General features: G+C 40.4%; 1 protein-coding gene across 2 annotated transcripts in view; it reads left to right on the top strand.

The window, feature by feature from the left end:
* Positions 1-589: 589 nt before the first annotated feature.
* atp8b3 (ATPase phospholipid transporting 8B3) overlaps positions 590-18,283 on the top strand; it is a 38,857-nt gene continuing 21,163 nt past the window's right edge. For both annotated transcript variants that reach the window (XM_030050546.1, XM_030050545.1), the window contains exons 1-2: positions 590-726; positions 16,268-16,437. The gene's annotated coding sequence lies outside the window, so the exon portion shown is untranslated. The remainder of the gene's footprint in view (positions 727-16,267; positions 16,438-18,283) is intronic.

The following is an 18,283-nucleotide window of genomic DNA, read 5'->3' as shown; positions in this document are numbered from 1 at the left end:
GACTGCAGTGCACCTCCAAAGCTGTGAGGCTGATTCTAATAGATCCAAAAGCACACAGCCTCAATTTTATCTATATTTTACAGAAAATGGTCTAAAGTCTCTCTAATGGATAAAATCTAGGATGTTTGTAATGTTGAATGTTACTGTTATTCCTGTGTGCTCTTGCGCATAAAGATGTGGTCTCAGTTTACCATATATGGCAACAGCACTGCAGAAACGGGCACTGATGTCACCAGTCTGACAGCCCCTCACTGTGCAACTCACAATTCACACTCACCACTAAAGTCAACATTAGATTTTTTTTTTTTTTTCCAATAGTGTGCTAAGGCAGAGCTCAGTCAGCAATTCCAGAGAAGCAGAAACAGAGAACTGGACAGTGTACAGTGATTGCAGACTGGCTCTCTAAAAGATGAACGTAATTTAATGTGGACTGGGACCACACACACACACAGCTCTGTCCTGCACAAAAACTGAATTTGACACCACTCAGTGGCCGGGGCATCAAACATCAGGGTTTGAATTTGGAGGGGTAAGAGGTGTAACAAGTGCGGGGGCTTCAATTAGACAGATCAGCTTGGGGGTGGAGAGCTGTCACGTTATTTCTTCACACCTACGTTTCTTTGAATGCAGCATATGTGTTTCAAACTCCACTGATAACTCAAATTTCCGAGCTTTACTAAATACAGCAGAAATCCTCCCAACTCCACTTGCCACACCTGAACATTAGTGAGTACTTTTACCATGAACATGTCCATTTTGTCTTCAATTATTTAATGATATTAATGTTTAAAGCACTATACAGTATCTAAGTAGCCACCGAAACTAACAGCTAGCTAACTTTAGCTAATTTGCGAGGTCTAGGTCGATGTGTAAAATCAGCCCTGAAGCGCTACGCCGTCTGACAGGCTACCCAGACAGGAGGATTGTGTAAAGTTAGAGTTAGCATTATATATGGCTTCAAGCTCTTGAAAACAAAAAACATCAGGAACTTGTTTTACACTGTCAGCGTTGGCTAGCTTGTTCGCTGCTGGGGGCATTTCAAAGTGCCAACATGAACTGCCTTCGTGAAGAGTACCTGCGAAGTAGTTTTCTAAGCTAAGCTGCAAATGAACACTTTCTCTGGAGTCCAATGTCCCAACTGAAAATAAAATTAAACACACACACACACACACACACACAGAGAGAGAGAGAGAGAGAGAGAGAGAGAGAGAGAGAGAGAGAGAGAGAGAGAGAGAGAGAGAGCAATAATTTAATGGCAAAGTAAAGTTTGGATGTACACCAGGCAACAGTAACACAGATAGAAAAGAGAGACCCCATAATAGCTGTGTCATTTTATCATGTCCATTGATACGGCTGTGCTGACTGCCTGCTTTGTCATAGAATCTACAATAAAATATTACACATCTATCCTAACTTTTTTTTTTTTTTTTTTTTTTTTAAATTATAGATCAACATCTCTAACAGCTGAGTCAGGATCCTGGAAAATTGTAAAAACTCGATAAAAAAAAAAAAAAAGTGGAGTCAGCTCCATCAAGACAGTTATGTGTCGGGCTATTTTTATTTTAACGCCTGCTTGTTGACAGATTATAGTGGCCTCTGACACTTTTTACAGTGCGACAGCGGCACTGCGACAGCTCAGTTACCAGGGTGTTGTTTGTTAAACTGGATTTGAATTCAGGTTGGCGGAGTGAAAGTCGTGTTGATTGACCCATCTAGCCCCGCCACCAACCTCCATTTTGTTGGATTTTGTCACTGCCTTAGTACTACACCTCAGTGTGCTTGTTTAACTTAAACATGTGACAATAAGTCATAATAAGCATGATGGGGTCTTTTTTTTTTTGACCAACGACATTTATTCATGTGAACAGCAGTTTGGATTACAGTTTTACAGAACGTCGGGAAATTATGCATTGAAAGTACACTGTGCAAAATTGTCAAATGTTGATTTAAATGAGACTCAACTTATTTAACTCAGCTGAAAAAAGTGGAGTAATCACATAATCTTTCAATGAGTTAGGTGATCGAGAACCATGCAAACTCAACCATGAAAGTATGTGCTTATTCCAGGTCCAGCCAGTTAGTCTAATGTGCTCACTTATATTAAGCAAATTTACATAGAGCACCTTTTAAAAGCAGTGGTGCCATTTTTAATGCTACTTGCCAGCTGTCAAAATTAAACTGATTGGTTACATATTTGGGCCAGTTGGTTATTGTAGCCGACTGTCCCAGATTAGGACCCTGTTGTCCATGAAGGGTGACATTCTTACTATCGTCTTATTTCAGTCAAATATTTGCAACTCAGTATGTATGTCCTATTTGATGAATTTGGTGCTTGTTAGTATAGTTTCGTCATTCATTAATCATCATTCATAATCAGTGATCAGGGTTATGATAAATTGGACTTGACAAATAGTTAGCAAAGTATGTCCCTGATCTGTTTCACTCCTCCCCTTTCTTCCCCTCAAAAAAATATTAAAGTGGACACCTTGATTTCCATATTCATCACCAAGTATGCATCTTTTGGGAGAAAAAAAAATATAAAACAAAAACAATAGACTAAAACACTGTAAAAATATTTTTATGTCTTATTAACTGTCTACAGTAGCTGCTTTGTGTGTGTGTGTGTGTGTCTGTATGTCTTTGTTCCTCTTTGTTTTCAGCATCTGCCTTTATTGAGGATAATGCCTCCATTATTATCACTGCTACTGAGTAGCTGTTGAGATGGTTGGATTGAATTCAGTGAAAATATTAAACTGAATAACGTTAGTGGAAAAAATGGCATGCTTACAATGACTATTTAACATATATTTTTTTCTGACCAGTCTCAATACTAAATTAGTTTTAATTCATCCAAGAAGCCCAAATACATCACCAAAACGAAACGAATTAAAAAACCAAAAACTTAAAATTTGAGACTAGATGACCACATATGTGTGAACTAGTAAGCATCTCTTCAGTCATACACATACACAGCCATATTTTTCCTGCTCGAAGAGGTTGGATAATTACAGCCTTGAGCTTTTTCTAAAACAAGAATAACCCCTTTGCTTCCTTGACTGGTTTATTCATAACCCGTTGCTGAAAACCTACTCAACACCTACTCATGAAATGCTTGAGAAAGTACATACAATAACCACTGAAATAGCCTTCAGGCTCTGTTTTAAAGGTGGTGCATGACAGATGGTGGGGCTTTTCGCTGGTGAAGCAGCATTTTTTTCTGGACCACACATTTTTTTCTCACCTGCGCCCATTTGATAGTTGGGTTGCTTTCCGTGAACATGAGGTTGAGAGGTGCTGTAGCAGTACGTGTCAATAACACTGAGGCAGCATAATCACATGATGCACATGGTGCAAAACAATGAATTTATTAACATACAGCATGTACATTCCCCTCAAGCAGTTAAAAATAAGATAGCACTTTTTTCACTCTAACTACAAGGCCGTGAGGCTGTGGTGTGAGTAACTGTCATCCAACAGGATGGAGTAAGGCCTGTGGAGGCGGCTGCATCCTCCATATTATAAGTCAGCAAGTGGCTAGTGGAACTGTCCCTGCTGTTCACAGCCAACTTCTGCTCCTGTGTCTGTTGTCTCTCTCAGGACAACACATGTTAACCAAATGTGTTAGCTCTTCCCAAGCTATTTTATAGAAACTTTTTTGAGGCATTAATACCTTTTTATTGGACAGTTGACAGTGAAGAAAGGCAGGAAAGGCTGGGGGAGAGAGAGGGGGGCCAATGTGTGATGCATCTCTTGGTTTGGATGCCCCCTTCCAGCGTAATGGTTTGAACGCTGATGCACACAGCATGTTGCTTTTAAATATAAGGAAAAGAGGTGATTTGATTGGTCAGGACTTAAGCCAGGCCGAACTAATGACGAATTCCTCTTAATCTGACCCCTTTTCTAACTGTGCCGCAGGTTTCCACAAACTTATCAAAAATCAGATGCCATGCCCCATGTGCTTGCATTATGCACCTTTATAAAAGAACTGTAATGCATTAAAATACAGGCCATATAGTTAAAATGCCTGCAGTATGATTTCGTCATTTACATATAACAATAAAAAAAAATGTTGGGGCTATTTGCAGTCAGCCAGCTTCTCAGTCAAACAATCTGTCAACCTCAGAGCCTAAATTCAGTTAGTCTCAGTTTCGTCAGACATATTTTGACTTGGTGTGGAGTAGCCTGTATCTCTTTTAGAGGTTTTTTTGTGAGGCAGAGCAGCATAGGACACAGAAAAGGCCCCTGGAACTTGCTGCTCCTCTTCCTCGTTTGAGGTGCCTCTTTCATAATCAGGCCTGAGAAGGGTCGGCTCTGGCCTGAGAAGGGATGTTCCTGGATAGGATGAGTGGGCGGGCAAGAGATTCGGAGGAATGAGAATGGGAGTGAGGAGGCCAGAACCAGCTCTACCAGGCATGTTTAGATATGAGTAGCCACGGAGGGGATATGTAGGCATCAAAGCAGGGTCAAGAAGACCAGGCTGGACTGTGGGGTGTTGTTGGCTCGGCAGGAAAGAAAGGTCTGTGCCACCACAGTATTCCCTCTGTAGAGGCTGACGGTAGGTGCGGATGGACTGGGTGCTGTCGCGGGCATGGAGTTGAAGGTGGTTACTCTGGTGGGCAGTGTAAACAGTGGGATGGAGCAGGCCAAAGTGGATCTTGATAGCCAGTAATTCAGCATTAAGCCTGGCGTTTTCTTCTTTCAAGGCCAAGAAATGCGTCTCCAACATGTAGTCACTCATCCTCCTCTTCTCCCGTGAGCGTTTGGCTGCCTCATTGTTTTTGCGACGTTTCTCCCAGTAGAGAGCGTCCTTCCTCTCTTCAGGTGTGAACTCTCTTTTGCGACGTTTTCCCTGCAGCAGCATGTTCTTCTCTGCATGTTGAAGATGGCTACCTTGACTTCTATGATGAGGCAGTGGCCACGGCTCCATGATGGATGAAACAGATGGGCAACAACTAACAGAGACCTTAAGTCAACATTAAAAGAGGAGAATACAGTTATTTTTATGCTCTGGCGGTTAAGTGATGCAAGTGCTGTTGCCTTTTTTGATTGTAACCTTTAATCTGTTTTGTTTCTCACCTTATCTTAGTTTCTCTTCACTGAAAGGGCTGTAGTATTTGTCACTTGCTGTGATGACCCGAACCTGTGAGGCAGTCCCTGAGAATTTCTTTCACATGTCTGAAAGCACCCTCAGATGTCTGAATTATCAGCTTTCACCTGTAGGAGAAAAATATTAAGAGCTAGTTGCTTTCCACACACAACAGCTGATACTTTATATAAAATGGGCAACAACTACAGCAATTAAGTCGCTGTTGAACCTCATCATTAAATCTGTTTGGATTAAGATGAGATTGCAGTTAGTGACCTGAACTTTCTGGGAATGTTTATTCTATTTACCTTGATTAGTGCCTTGTACTTCAGTAAAATATACCCACTTATGTGTTTGAATATACTTCAAACAGGTCTCCTGCCAGGAACCAACCCATTTATTTGTTCATCAGGGTGCTCACATCTACCACCGCCATGTGTGATGGTACAACCCACTTTGTCACACCTAGGTACCTCAAGCCTCTGCAAGCCCCGTGCAGAACCCAACCGCACAACCTACATGTCTACATAGTAAGTAGGTGGGCTTGGAAACACATGATAAGCAAAAAAACTTTAAAAAAGTAGGTAGACTTTTTTTTTTTTTTTTTTTTTTTTTTTTAATGTGATCATCTGCTTTTCAAATGGCTCACTTTGGAGAGTACACAAACCTAACCTAACATAGCAGATGAGTCTGTGTGGGAATGTGCTGATCGTACTCATTCAGCCTCTTTGTAAATATCATAAAGAAACTTCTGCCACTTCCCTTTTTCACAAATATAAAGTTGAACTCAGTTAAAGAAGTCTCAACGTAAATGAAAAACGCTTGTTAAACAAGAATGAAATATTTATGTGTATTATGTGTATGTGTATATTTATGTGTATCTGTATTTTGTTTTCTGTGAGTAGGAAGTTGAGTGATGTTTTGAGTGACAGAATATGCATTGTACCTGGTGATCATTATATGGACAGGCTGATTGAGATTTAAAAAGTACAGGGAGGCTTGTTTCTGGATTTCTTTCTTTCTCCCTCTCTTGATAGACTTGGTCACGTAAGCCTGTACAAAATGCCCCCCCACCCCTCCTACCCCCCCACCGCCACCAAATCATGTTTCCTCCTCTTCTCTTTCATCTATTGCTCTCTTTCATCTATTGCTCACCAACTTGTTCATATGCATTAAAAAGAGAGTTGGCAAGGGAGAAAGAGTTTGCCCATATCACCACTTTTGGAACATAATTGAATCTTATGTTAGCTAAACTTTACCAGAAAAATTCTGGTACCATTTATTAAACTCACAGGGGTGAGTTGGTGGGTGGTTTGATGGGAACTTGTGCAAGAAGGAAGAAAGCTGTGTTGAAACCACAGCTTTAAGACAGCTAGACCCCTATATGTAACAAGTAGGCCTACAGACACACACTCACACACTTACACATACTCATCCATTCACACCCACCTACCCACTCTTTCTGCACACACACACACACACACACACACACACACACACAGCTCAAAGTCATGCCCTGACACAACTCTGCTTTCCTCACACCTCAAACACTCAAACATCACACGTCATTCTTTATATTGGCAGTTGCATTTGATACTTTGTAGAGAAGCTGCAAAATAAATTGTCACTCAGGATTTCACACATGAACCACTTGCAGCATACTCTGAGCACAAGGCATAGGCCTAACTTCTTCATAAGATATTACCTCATAAATGAACATTCACCACCCTGTTTACTTGTAGCCTTTTGTTTTTATAAATGCATAGACTGAAGCAGTTTGTGAACTATTCTGTCAAATCTGTTGTCATAAAGTAGATTGCAGTATTGTTCTTTTGCAAAATGTTAATGCATTATAATTTATTCAGTTTGCACATGACAGTGGTATCCACAAATGGATTCATAATGATATAAATTTGGGTTACAGTACTAAATGTATCTTTACATTGAACGATCTCCATTTCTTTGTCCATCCACATCATATGAACTCTTAGCATATTTGCTCAGCTTATAGTTTATAATAGCTTTGATGTACCTGTCAGAATGAGCTGGGAGCAGCAAAATAAAAGGTTGAGTGAGAAACAACGAGAACAGGCGCTGTTTGTGTGGTAGTGACAGTACATATCCAGTGCTTAAAAATATTCACGCCTTTGCCCAACAGCACTGTAAGGTTTGTGTGTATGTGTGTGTGGCTGTGTGTGCGACTGTGTGCGTATGTGGGTACACGTTTGTGCAGGAAGAGAGAAGTACAATGAGACAGGGAGTGAACAGAGAAAGACAAAAATTGAAAAAAAAAAAAAGAAAAGAAAAAAGAGGAGGTTCCTGAATGAAATCTCTCCCGAGACCGACCGTGCTCACTACTGTCGTGCACATTTGCACCTGTTTCTTATTGACAGACTAATTATAGCCAACCTGCTTTTTAGTAAGGAACTCTCAAACCTCCTGTTTTGGCACCAATCCGTTTTCTCATACTTAAACATCTGTTGTTATTTTGCTGCGCTCCACGGCAGTCATTGTAGAATCTTTCTCATCATTATGGGAAGTAAAGTTGGTTAGTCCTTCTTCTGTGGCTTTTCACCTCAGTGTACTGTATATATGTTTATGCCTCTCATAAACTGCCTTTGTGGAAATAGGTGAATGGATAGCCTCTTGAGCACCTGGGGAATAGACAACTTGCCACACCGCTTGGCTTGATTTGTCTTGTCTGTTAACGTACAAATTCCTTCAGGTTCAGGCTTTATTAACTGAGCGCTCCATAAAAATATTGCACTCAAATTTCTTAAGATTAACAGTGTGTGCAAGGCCTGCATAATTATAGAATCTGTAAATTAGACTATAATTAAAATATTTACTGGTTCTTGAAAAATGTTAGGTAGGTATGTCAACAAATAAAAGACATTATCTTCCCTTTCCTCTGGCAGTTTTTTTTTTTTTTTTTTTGCTAATGCAGAAATAGATATGCTCTTTGACTGTGTAATTTCCCCCTTTTATTTGCATAGTTAAATTAGATTAAAGAAACTCCCTGGAACTGTATAATGTTTATAGATACATAATGCCTTAAGGTAAAATTGATACTTTCTTTGAAAGCTTGGTAAGTGGACATCCATAAATTAATTCATATTCCACTGTTTGACAAATTACAACCGAACGTCCATTTGTAATGTATCGAAAGCACTTGACATCACATTTTCTGGCCAGAAAGTGATTGTTAAAAGAGATTTCGCTTGAAAAATACGATCCTCTTACCAGTCACTCGAACTTTCAACAGCATAACATCAAATGTTGGACTTACAGTATTTTTGCCGCTGCTGTCGTTCAGTTCAAGAAGGTTGATGATATAGATTATACACAAAATCCCACTCATGTCTGTCTTACCCTCCACTTTTTGTGCTTTAAAGCTGTTGTAGGGTCTTTATTAAAATGTTCTCTGGTAGAATTTAGTCTATAAATGCTTATTACTCGAATCCCTATTTGTTTCAAGTTATTGTTTGAACACTTAATGGCTGTTCAGAGGGCACTACTTTACAATACAGCCTTGTGTAAAGTGCAGTTCAGTTAAAAAGGGTAAGACGATATGAAACGAAACGATTTTTCAGATTATAGAACAAGGACTGGCTCTTGTCCATGACAGTTTAAAAACTGATCTGAATTCTTAAACTTAAAGGTTAATTTTTTGTCACGCTTTGTAGCATCTGCAGCTAGGAGGCTACTTGGCAAACAAAGAAACACACAATTCCTCATACTGCATTCACTGCAGATCTGAATCTCAGACACAATAAAATCACTGAAATGTATAGAAATGAACAAATATGAGTTCCAAAAAATGTGTTTCCCTTTGAAACATTTAAATGACAAAAACCTTCATGCTGAATAATATCTGTATGTGTGGATGATTTACTTTCGAATTGATATAAGTTCTCGTAGCAGAACTACAGCAATTTGAAACCGTATGTCTAATTTTAAATAGTCATATGTAAATGATGAGTAGAACCCACAAATGACTGAGTATACATTGGTAACATAGTAAAAAATCCCATTTAATGTTAACTGCAAGGAGGCCTTTACCAAAGAAACATTGCTTATACCACACAATCCTCATAATTTATCACTCATATTGTTTCACCATTGGCCAACATATCAAAAATGATTATTCCAAAAATTAGGTCTGATAAAATGTCATCAACACCAGCATACACTTTGTCGCACTTCACTTTGACATGGTATTGTTTAATAATACCAGCTTTTCTTCACCCATTATAACCTACATTTTCTCCACCAGTTCCTATTACTGATCTTGACTAAACCACTTTTGCTGTGAACATAAGCATAGGGCCTTACCTTCAGCTGCTGCGTGCAGTAAGTCCACTGCAAATGCTACTGAGGTGTCAGCGACCTCATTCACATAGATGTCTCAGAGAGCGCACTACAACTCAGAGGCACTGTACTGTCCTTTGAGATTATATCACACGATCGATGCACTTACAAGGAAAGGGAAAGGGAGGCTCATAATATTCTGCTGCTTTCAGTCCTACCGTCTCCTCTCATAGTGTTGGTTAGGTGTCCCTGCCTCTCCCTCCCTCTGTCTGTGCCCCTTGTGTGTATCACCTGTGTTGTGAGGTCTTGCAATGCACAAAGTGTCTCTCTCTGACCTGCTTGATGCTGATGTGGTGGTGGTGGCCTGCCCACATGATTGTCTGCATTGGGTGTTTGTTTTGCATTGGGGGTCTTTGCGCTGTAGCTGGGTCATGATGCATTGTGTAGTATCTTATTGCATGTGTGTATTGTTTCATCTGCACTGCACCTCATTCCCCCTCAGATTCAGAGAAATGGCCAAGTGCCCATGACTTCTGTATGTAGATGTCTCTCTAAGTTGAGAGGATATTGTTTCCACATTTAATTTCTTTTGTCTTCTCTGCCTTGCTGTATACACACATTCAACACAACTGTCTGTAAGGTTTCTTGTTCCTTGCACTCGGCTTTGTGATTATAGTTTACATAACTGATTTTTTATGATGAGTGAAAATATCAGTCCAGCATCCTTTCTATGTACAGACACTGGCAGCTATTAACTAAATCACTACTATACTATACTTTATAGTGCTGTACTATGTAACTACTTGGAAACTCATGTGCTACCTCTGTTTTATGAGCATGTTTGTGTACAGTTAGTGGCAAGAACAGTGAGTAGTACCTGCCCTAAGGAAGTACATGGACTGAGAAATAGTCTACTTTCAGTATATGCTCTAATATTAGGACTGAAAGCACCAGTGGATTAAGGCAAGGGTGATGGGCTCTCCCACTAGAATGTAAATATGCATCATATCATCCATGCAGACAAAATTATGACAAAATCCATATGAGATTACCTTTAAACCTCATCTGTCACACCAAAGTATAATAGGTACACTTTGAAATACTTTCCTGAGATTGTTGAGATGTAATGTACATATTATTGTGTGTAACACAAAGCGCTTAGTATTGGCCCATGTGCTGCTGTCTGGCAGCAAATTAGGCTGACTCTATTGATACTGTTTTACCCAAGTCTGGTGAAATGAGGGACTGAATCTCTAGGACACATGCCCAACTATTAGAAGAAGTATTTCTCAAAATTATGCTGGTTTTCAAATAAAGAGGAGCCATGGGATGATTTCCATGGATTCTGTTGTAACACTCTGAAATAGGCAAAACAATAAGCAATGTGTCTGTGGTTCTTCTGTCTGATTCTGTGGATAGTCACTAAACGTAAAAATAAAGGTTTAATGTCATTGCCATATTAATGTCATGTCGATTTTCTGGTAAAAGAAATATAATGAAAATAGCAGCACATGTATGCAGTAAGGATGCAAAAAACAACACATAAATACGATGTTTAATTCATAACAGCGCACAATTTTATTTTTTATGACATAAGAAATGCAATTTTCAAATACCACGTTTCTCCTAACTGCCCTGAATTACACAACTAGAAAAACATACAGAGAAGGCTGATTTTATGAAGCAACAATTGGAGCCGTGCATCCACCCTCAGCTGAACAGCTTGACTGTGGCCAGTCCATCAAAGTTGTGTTGTAGTGCCCCCTGCTGGCTGACTTTAGTGACACGTTTGCCACCATTGAGCTGTCGCTCGAAAAACCTCAACAGTAGCAAGATCATGACAGATAAACAACACGTAATATATGACTTTTCATTGAACGAGGGTTCTGAACATCTCCTGTGTAAATCCAGCAACAAATTCTGCATATAATTCCCGTGAGAAGTAGAGCATAAGCTTTCTGAGGTTTTTCAGCCGCACTCATGTTATAAACATTGAAACCAGAAAGTTTCTCTCAGCAGGCTTTGCTGAAACTGTGCAAACACGAAGCAATAAAATTTGGTGCCAAACCAGTTAACTTGAAAAGTCCAGACTTTAGATTCTTAAGAAAAAAAAAAAAAAAAAAAAAACGTTAGTTATGTAGCCAATGCGAACTGTAATAAATAGGACAAAGCCTGCGATTATGGTTTTTCTACCCCTTAAATGCGGTTTATGTTGGAAAAATGAACGTTTTAATGGTTTAACCGCGCAAGGAAATGACATTTAGCAAACATAAACCCACTCATTGAGCTATGGGCAAAGAAGGACCGCACCCTGCCATTTATGATTGACAGGCTAAATGAGCTTGGAAAAAAAAAGTTTATGCAAATTACAAAGGTCATTTGACATTGTCAGAACTCTACTGACATTTGTTTAAGCCCTTATAATTACTCATTTTAAATGTAAGGCTACTTTCTATCTTATTGGGTGCCAGACTACAGGCTCGTTTGACTGCCTGTTCATCCGCGCTGCCGTACGCAGCTCGCAGCACACAGCAGCTGCAGCAGCCAGCACAGCCCTTGCGCCCTTTAAAAAATGAAGAAAATACCCTAAAATTACCAGTATGTCACAAGGACCAACAAACTACTGCAACCAAATATGGAAACGACTGGATGGAGCACCATGAGCAGTGCAAAAAAAAAGAAAGAAAAAAAAATGAAAAAAATGAAAAAAGAAAAGAAAAAAGAAATGCAATGGCAAGATTTTGTAATAATTCTGGCCTGCAAACTGGCGTCTCAACGGTCATTTTTCCATCCAGTGGAAATCTTGGTCGACTCAGGTGCGGGAAATCACGCAGTGGGGATGAGGGGAATACCAAGTGAACAAGTTTGCAGTTTCGTTGGCTCTTTACACCGCAGAAAAAAAGGGGAAAAACGGCAGAAATGCATTGAAAGTTTCCTCAGTATATTTTCTCCCTCATAATAAACTTAAGTTTGATTTGTGCCTAAGCGCACTGCTGAATAGGCAACCGCAGAAATACATTAAATATGTGTGTGTGTGTGTGTGTGTGTGTGTGTGTGTGTGTCTGTCTGTCTGTCTGTCTGTCTGTCTGTCTGTGTGTGTGTGTGTGTGTGTGTGTGTGTGTGTGTGTGTGCGTGCGTGCGTGCACAGCTGCATGTACAAAAGCCTGTCTTGCAATCTTTGCATTCTTTCAGTTAGAAATTTTAATTCACAAATACAAAATGCACAATTTACTTAAAATCCATTTGTCTCTAACAACTGCATTATATATATTTGCTGGGAGTTTTTTTTTTATATGGAGTTATTTGATATTGTAAGGTATTGTATTATAAGATATTGTAAGATATTGTAAGAAGCAGGATCAGATAAGCTTTTTGCTTCATTCTGCTCCTTCTAGAACGCATTATATGTGTTTTCTACATATTGACTGTTTGATTTATTGTTTAGTGAGATATTTTTTGTGTTTTTGTATCCACATCTACATTTTGGTGATCTATTGTATCTGTATTTGTTCTGTATAAATGTGTGTGTGTGTGCGTGTGCATGTGCTTGTGTCTGTGTAATATTTTCTAGATTTTTTTTGTAACTCACAAAATAGTCTCACTGGCTAAATAACATGGAACAACTTAAGCCTTTTGCATAAGAAGGATAGGGCTTAAGTTTCTTTAAGTAGTTCAGTTTCATATTATCAATTTAAAGAGATAAATTATCTTAATATTTTTGTATTTAGTTCTCCAAACTAATCAAGACCAACATAAAAACTGACAATTCTATATTTTTCAAGGACGGCTCTACAGCATGCTGTCACATTTCAAAATAACGTATACTTTTGTGTTGATAATTCACAGTGACTTATCAAACTCCCTTATTAGCGTCTGTCAGGATTGATGTGCATCTTGAGTTGAGCCAGCTCAGCTGGCACACTGTTAAAGCCGCTTCTGAAGCCTCTGTGGTTGTCTGTCTCCAGACCGAGACCATGGAGTTGTCTCTCTTCAATGGGCATGTAGAGAGGCAGCGTGGGGTAGAGGGCCGGAGGGGTCAAACATGGAGACCGCCAAGGCAGCAAAAGATTGCTACACACTGCCGAGTGACTCATATGGGGAATCAACCAATTCTGAGGTGGGTGGGAAGTGGGGGAGAGGGTGGAGGAAGAGTGGAGTGAGTCTGGTGTTGGCAGAAATGCTTGGATGGAAGAGGTGGAGTGGGAGGACACACTGGTGGCATTTGGAGTATCACTGGTGGAGGAGACCTGTTGGTGAGTATCCGTCTCCTCCACGACTGACCCTCCATTCTCTGAGGCTGCCAGGGGAGAGCAGACAGACACGGAGGGGAAATTAAAGATGCCTTGCTGGGAGCCATAATGCCCTGAGGCAGAGCTACTCCGAGGACTGTGTGGATCAAAACTCCCACCAACAGCTCTACCTGAGGCGAGAGAGGACACCGTGGATTCTACAGGCTGGTTCACGGCTTCGTGTGGCCTGACTCCCAGGACCGAGGCTGAGTTGCTTGTGCTGCTGCTCCAGAGTCCAGCACGGAAAAGGGCAGTGGAGGGGTGCTGTAGATGAGCTGGGTTATGGGGAAAGGACAGCATGGAAGCTACAGCAGAAGGGGAGGGTGTAGAATCAGCAGCAGCTTTTCTGATCCCTCTGCCAAGTCCCATGTGATACTGCAGGCTGAGCACCTCGGCCCTCAGCTGTGCATTCTCCTCACTCAAAGCCAGCAGCTGACCTTCCATCATCAGGTCACTCAGTCTCTTCTTCTCCCTGGAGCGCTTGGCTGCATCATTGTTCTTGCGACGCTTATCCCAGTATATGGCATCTTTCTTGTCAGTGGGGGTCATCTCCCTCTTGCGCCGCGTGACGGGCAAATGGCTGCGGTAAGCCCGTAAACGAAGCAGACGCTGAGTGAGCAAAGGGGACTGTGCCACCGGCAAGAGCAGTCTAGGATCTGGAGCAATCTCCTTACTTCCTAGGCCAGACATGCCACTGGAATGAGGAGGTAGGCAAGGATAAAGGCTCAAAAGGTGTTTTTTTTTTTTGAGGGGGGTATCAGATAAACAGAAATAAAACTCAGGAGCACTTGTGTCAATCACACATTCATTCTCTGATATGATCTGAATTAAAAGTGATGCTTTGTATCATGCATAGCATTATCAACAAAAATTAATTTTTTTCAATAAATGTAGTAATACTTGATATGTAAACTTCTGTAAAATTAGTTTTGAAACAGAAAACTAACCAGATATATCATCCTATACATATGACCAATGACAACGCAACCTGGCTACTAGCTGTTTCTGAGCTGTGTGTGATGAAATTATTTTTTAGAAAGTAATACCGAAATTTAGTAGGAGGGGAGAGCTTAAACTTGGGAGTGATTTTGTGTCTATTTCTCAATACTATCCATGTATACTTTTATAAATATTCCACTATAATTAGCCAAAGTATAGACTAACTTTAAAAATGGTTCTTTTGGTCCTGTAAAAAGCAAAAAGAAAGTTCTGTTGCATCATAAAGTGGTGACCTTAACTTTCAAAAGAATATTTTCAGTGGTCCTATCTTTTTTTTTTTTTTTTTTTTTAGATTAATTTAAAGACCTACTTGAAAACCAATAGTCCTGTCATTGTTTTCATCATCATCATCATCATTGATTTAAATCACTAAACTTTTTTGTGTGTCATAAACTTCCCAGAAAGACAACTGATAGTTGAACAGTATTACTGTCTTTGAAATAAATTCAAACTGACATGAATGACAATGAGACAGCATCGCGTCTGAGAAAAATCAGCTGGACTTTTGCAACATAAACAGCATCACACAAAGTACAACAGTCTAGCATGTGGATAGTTAGTAAGTGTGTTTGTGGAGTCTGTGTGCCGGACAGACCTGCAGAATACCTACCTGTTTGTCTAGACCTCGGTGCGCCTACCTGGCTGTCACGATGAGCGCTGCAGGGCAGAGTAGCGCTCAGGGCGGCGCATTTTGCCTTCAAACACACACACAATTTGCGAAGAGCCAATTGCACAGTGTGCTGTTTTCTTCGTAATCGAGTGGAAAGCGATCAGTAAGTTACACTTGGGAGGCGGAAGTCCAAGGCAAGAATGTGGTCAAGACCAAACCAACAGGTGATGCTGAAATGAGTTGTTTGGATCAACTGCCCTACTTTTTTTTTCTTTTCTTTTCTTTTCTTTTTTTTTTTTTTTTTGCACATCGATCATGCAAAGCTCAGCGGTGCACAACGATATGCTCATGCCTGTCGAAATAACCATCGCATAAATGCTGTGCAAACAATTATCTATATGGCACTCATCCAAAAGCAGAGTTTACAAGGTGCAGCAGTGAGGCATGAAAACCAGAGTATGAAAATATATGTGGAGGATATTTAAATAGGAGACATGTTCAAAAGTTAAAAAAAAATAAATAGCATACATAAAATAGAGGAGAAGTTTAAAAAGTGGATCTAAAATCAAGTCCACATGAATGTGCTTCAAAAATTGATTTCATGTGTATGAGGCAGCCTTTTCCTTTAATGTAACAGGAAAACGTCATATCTCTAAAAGGTGATGCTGGTGGATGCATTTCAACATCTGTCTTCAACCAATTTCTCTCATGTATATCTGTTCAGCACGCCCGTATTTTTGGCATTTTTATAAAATCCCCTACAGACTTTCCACAGGAATTTGGAGCTAAACACCATATTCTTGAGATTGCAATATGTAGTGTACAAAATGATGCAGAATGACAGCTTCCACTGCTGTGGCTCTCTAAACAGCACTCAAGAGAGAGAAAACCAGGATGGTAGTTGGTGCAGGTGTTGTGTCTTCTTCCTCTCTGAAGCTGTCTGTTAATCACCTACTAATCGGCTTTTCATAGATGTGTTCAGGCATTTGTCGGACTTCTGCACTGTTCCCAAAAAGCCAGACGACCACAGGCCTAAAGCCAACCCAGCTGATGTGCGTATGTAGACCTTTGAAAGACTAGTGTGGGAAGGACATCACAGCCCCCCTGCTGGACCACCTGCTGTTTGTCTACATGTCTAACAGGTCAGTAGACAACACTGTCAGCACGGGTCTACCCTTCATCCTTCAACACCTTGACAGCCCGGGAACCTGTGCCGGGATACTGTTAAACACCATTGTACCCAAGTTCCTACATGCCAAGCTTTCCCAGCAGAGTGTGCCTGATTGCATCTGTCACTGCACCACTTCCTGAAAAGCATACCACAGGACTGGGTGTTTTCTCTTTCTCTACTCTCCTAGCACCAGGAATGGTCAGTTATGAGCCATGGAGGGCTGTATGCACTCCACCACTGATTAGCACCTTCTCTCTGGTCGAAGGTGTGCAAAATCATTCAGTAGTCTTTGGTTGGAATGAAAACGTGCATGCTTGCAGAACTCCATGGAACATGAAGACCCAGACCCACCAGCGCCGCCCCTCAAAGGACCTCTCTGTAAAACTCCTCTAGTTGACAGACGACACTGCTCAGACTCATTCATGACAGTGACAAGCCAAAGGCCTTGCCCACACTAAGCCAGATAAATCTGAAGACACCGTTTTGGTGTACTATCGACAATATACCACACTAATGTATTCAAAATGTTTTCCAAAAGTCCAAGTAGGTCTATCTGCAATCTGCAGAGTAGCACAAATCACGCCCCCACAGACTAAGCCGGTGCAAACACACCCACATCAGTGCAAGACACGGTCACACCACTGAGGTTAAGGTTAGGGAAAGTAAAGAGGAGGATGCCTGTTTTGTACTAGTCTGCACATTATAATTAAACCTTTCTCTCTTTCTTCAAGTCTGGTGTCTACATTGAATGCCCCAACATGCTTAAAGCACCCTACTGGACATGAACAGGTCTATTTGCATGGTCTGCACAAGTTCAATATGAGACTGACAGATAGATAGAGATCTATCTATCTATCTGTCTGTCTGTCTGTCTGTCTGTCTTACATCAGTATTTTCAAAACTTTGGAGAGACACTTCAGAGAATGTCTTTGTCTTTGAAAAGATCTGTTGTTGTGGTTGAAAAATGCTGGCTTAGTGGCCAAAACACACAACAAAGATGCGTTTTCAGATTTATCCAGCTTGCACTCCTGGTGCAGCCTCAACAACTTGGAGACGGTGCAGATATTTTTGAGTTTATGGCCCTTCTAGCCTCTGTGTCCTCCCTTAATGTCATTGGCTCAGTGGTCACCACCGAATATATTACTTATCAATACTTCTGTACATATTTTACACACCACAAAAAGATACTTATTCCCCATTTTCTATGTTAATGTTTTCATTGTACTACTTTAAAAAAAAAAAAAAAAAAGATGTTCAGTTGCTTCATGTTTAGTATAACCTACCAGGGTGCACTGCCCAGACATATTCCTATTGTATGTGCAAACTGATTCTGACTCTGAATCACTTGGAGAAATAACATGAGTTCAGTTTTTGTTTTTTGTTTTTTTATGATGGAACCTGTTACAACGGCTGGCACAAACAGACTTTTGTGAACATAAACTGTAGTCTTAGATGCACAGGTTGTGATGAAGAGTCATTATGGTGGTTTGTGCAGTGAGTGAGGGGGCTGCCCAAGGCAGGAGAGGGATTGTACTGTTATGGCTGGGGGTTCTGTGTTTACAGAAAACTATCTTTTCTGACTCATGTAGCCTAAAACCACAGAAGTCACACCCCACCGCACTCTAACAGTCAGATCATAACTCTGACTAAATAATAAACCCCCAGATTGCCAAATAACTGATAAAACTTCAATCTCAGATTCGATTGTTTTTTTTGAAACAGTTTGATGCTTATGATGACAGTGAAATAAGCACACACACACACACACACACACACACACACAAGAACAGACTAAAACGCTGATAAATGTTACAGGT

The sequence above is a fragment of the Myripristis murdjan genome, chromosome 4, assembly GCF_902150065.1.
Source record: "Myripristis murdjan chromosome 4, fMyrMur1.1, whole genome shotgun sequence".
Classification (NCBI taxonomy): Eukaryota; Metazoa; Chordata; class Actinopteri; order Holocentriformes; family Holocentridae; genus Myripristis; species Myripristis murdjan.
This window is presented reverse-complemented; position numbering and strand designations above follow the sequence as displayed.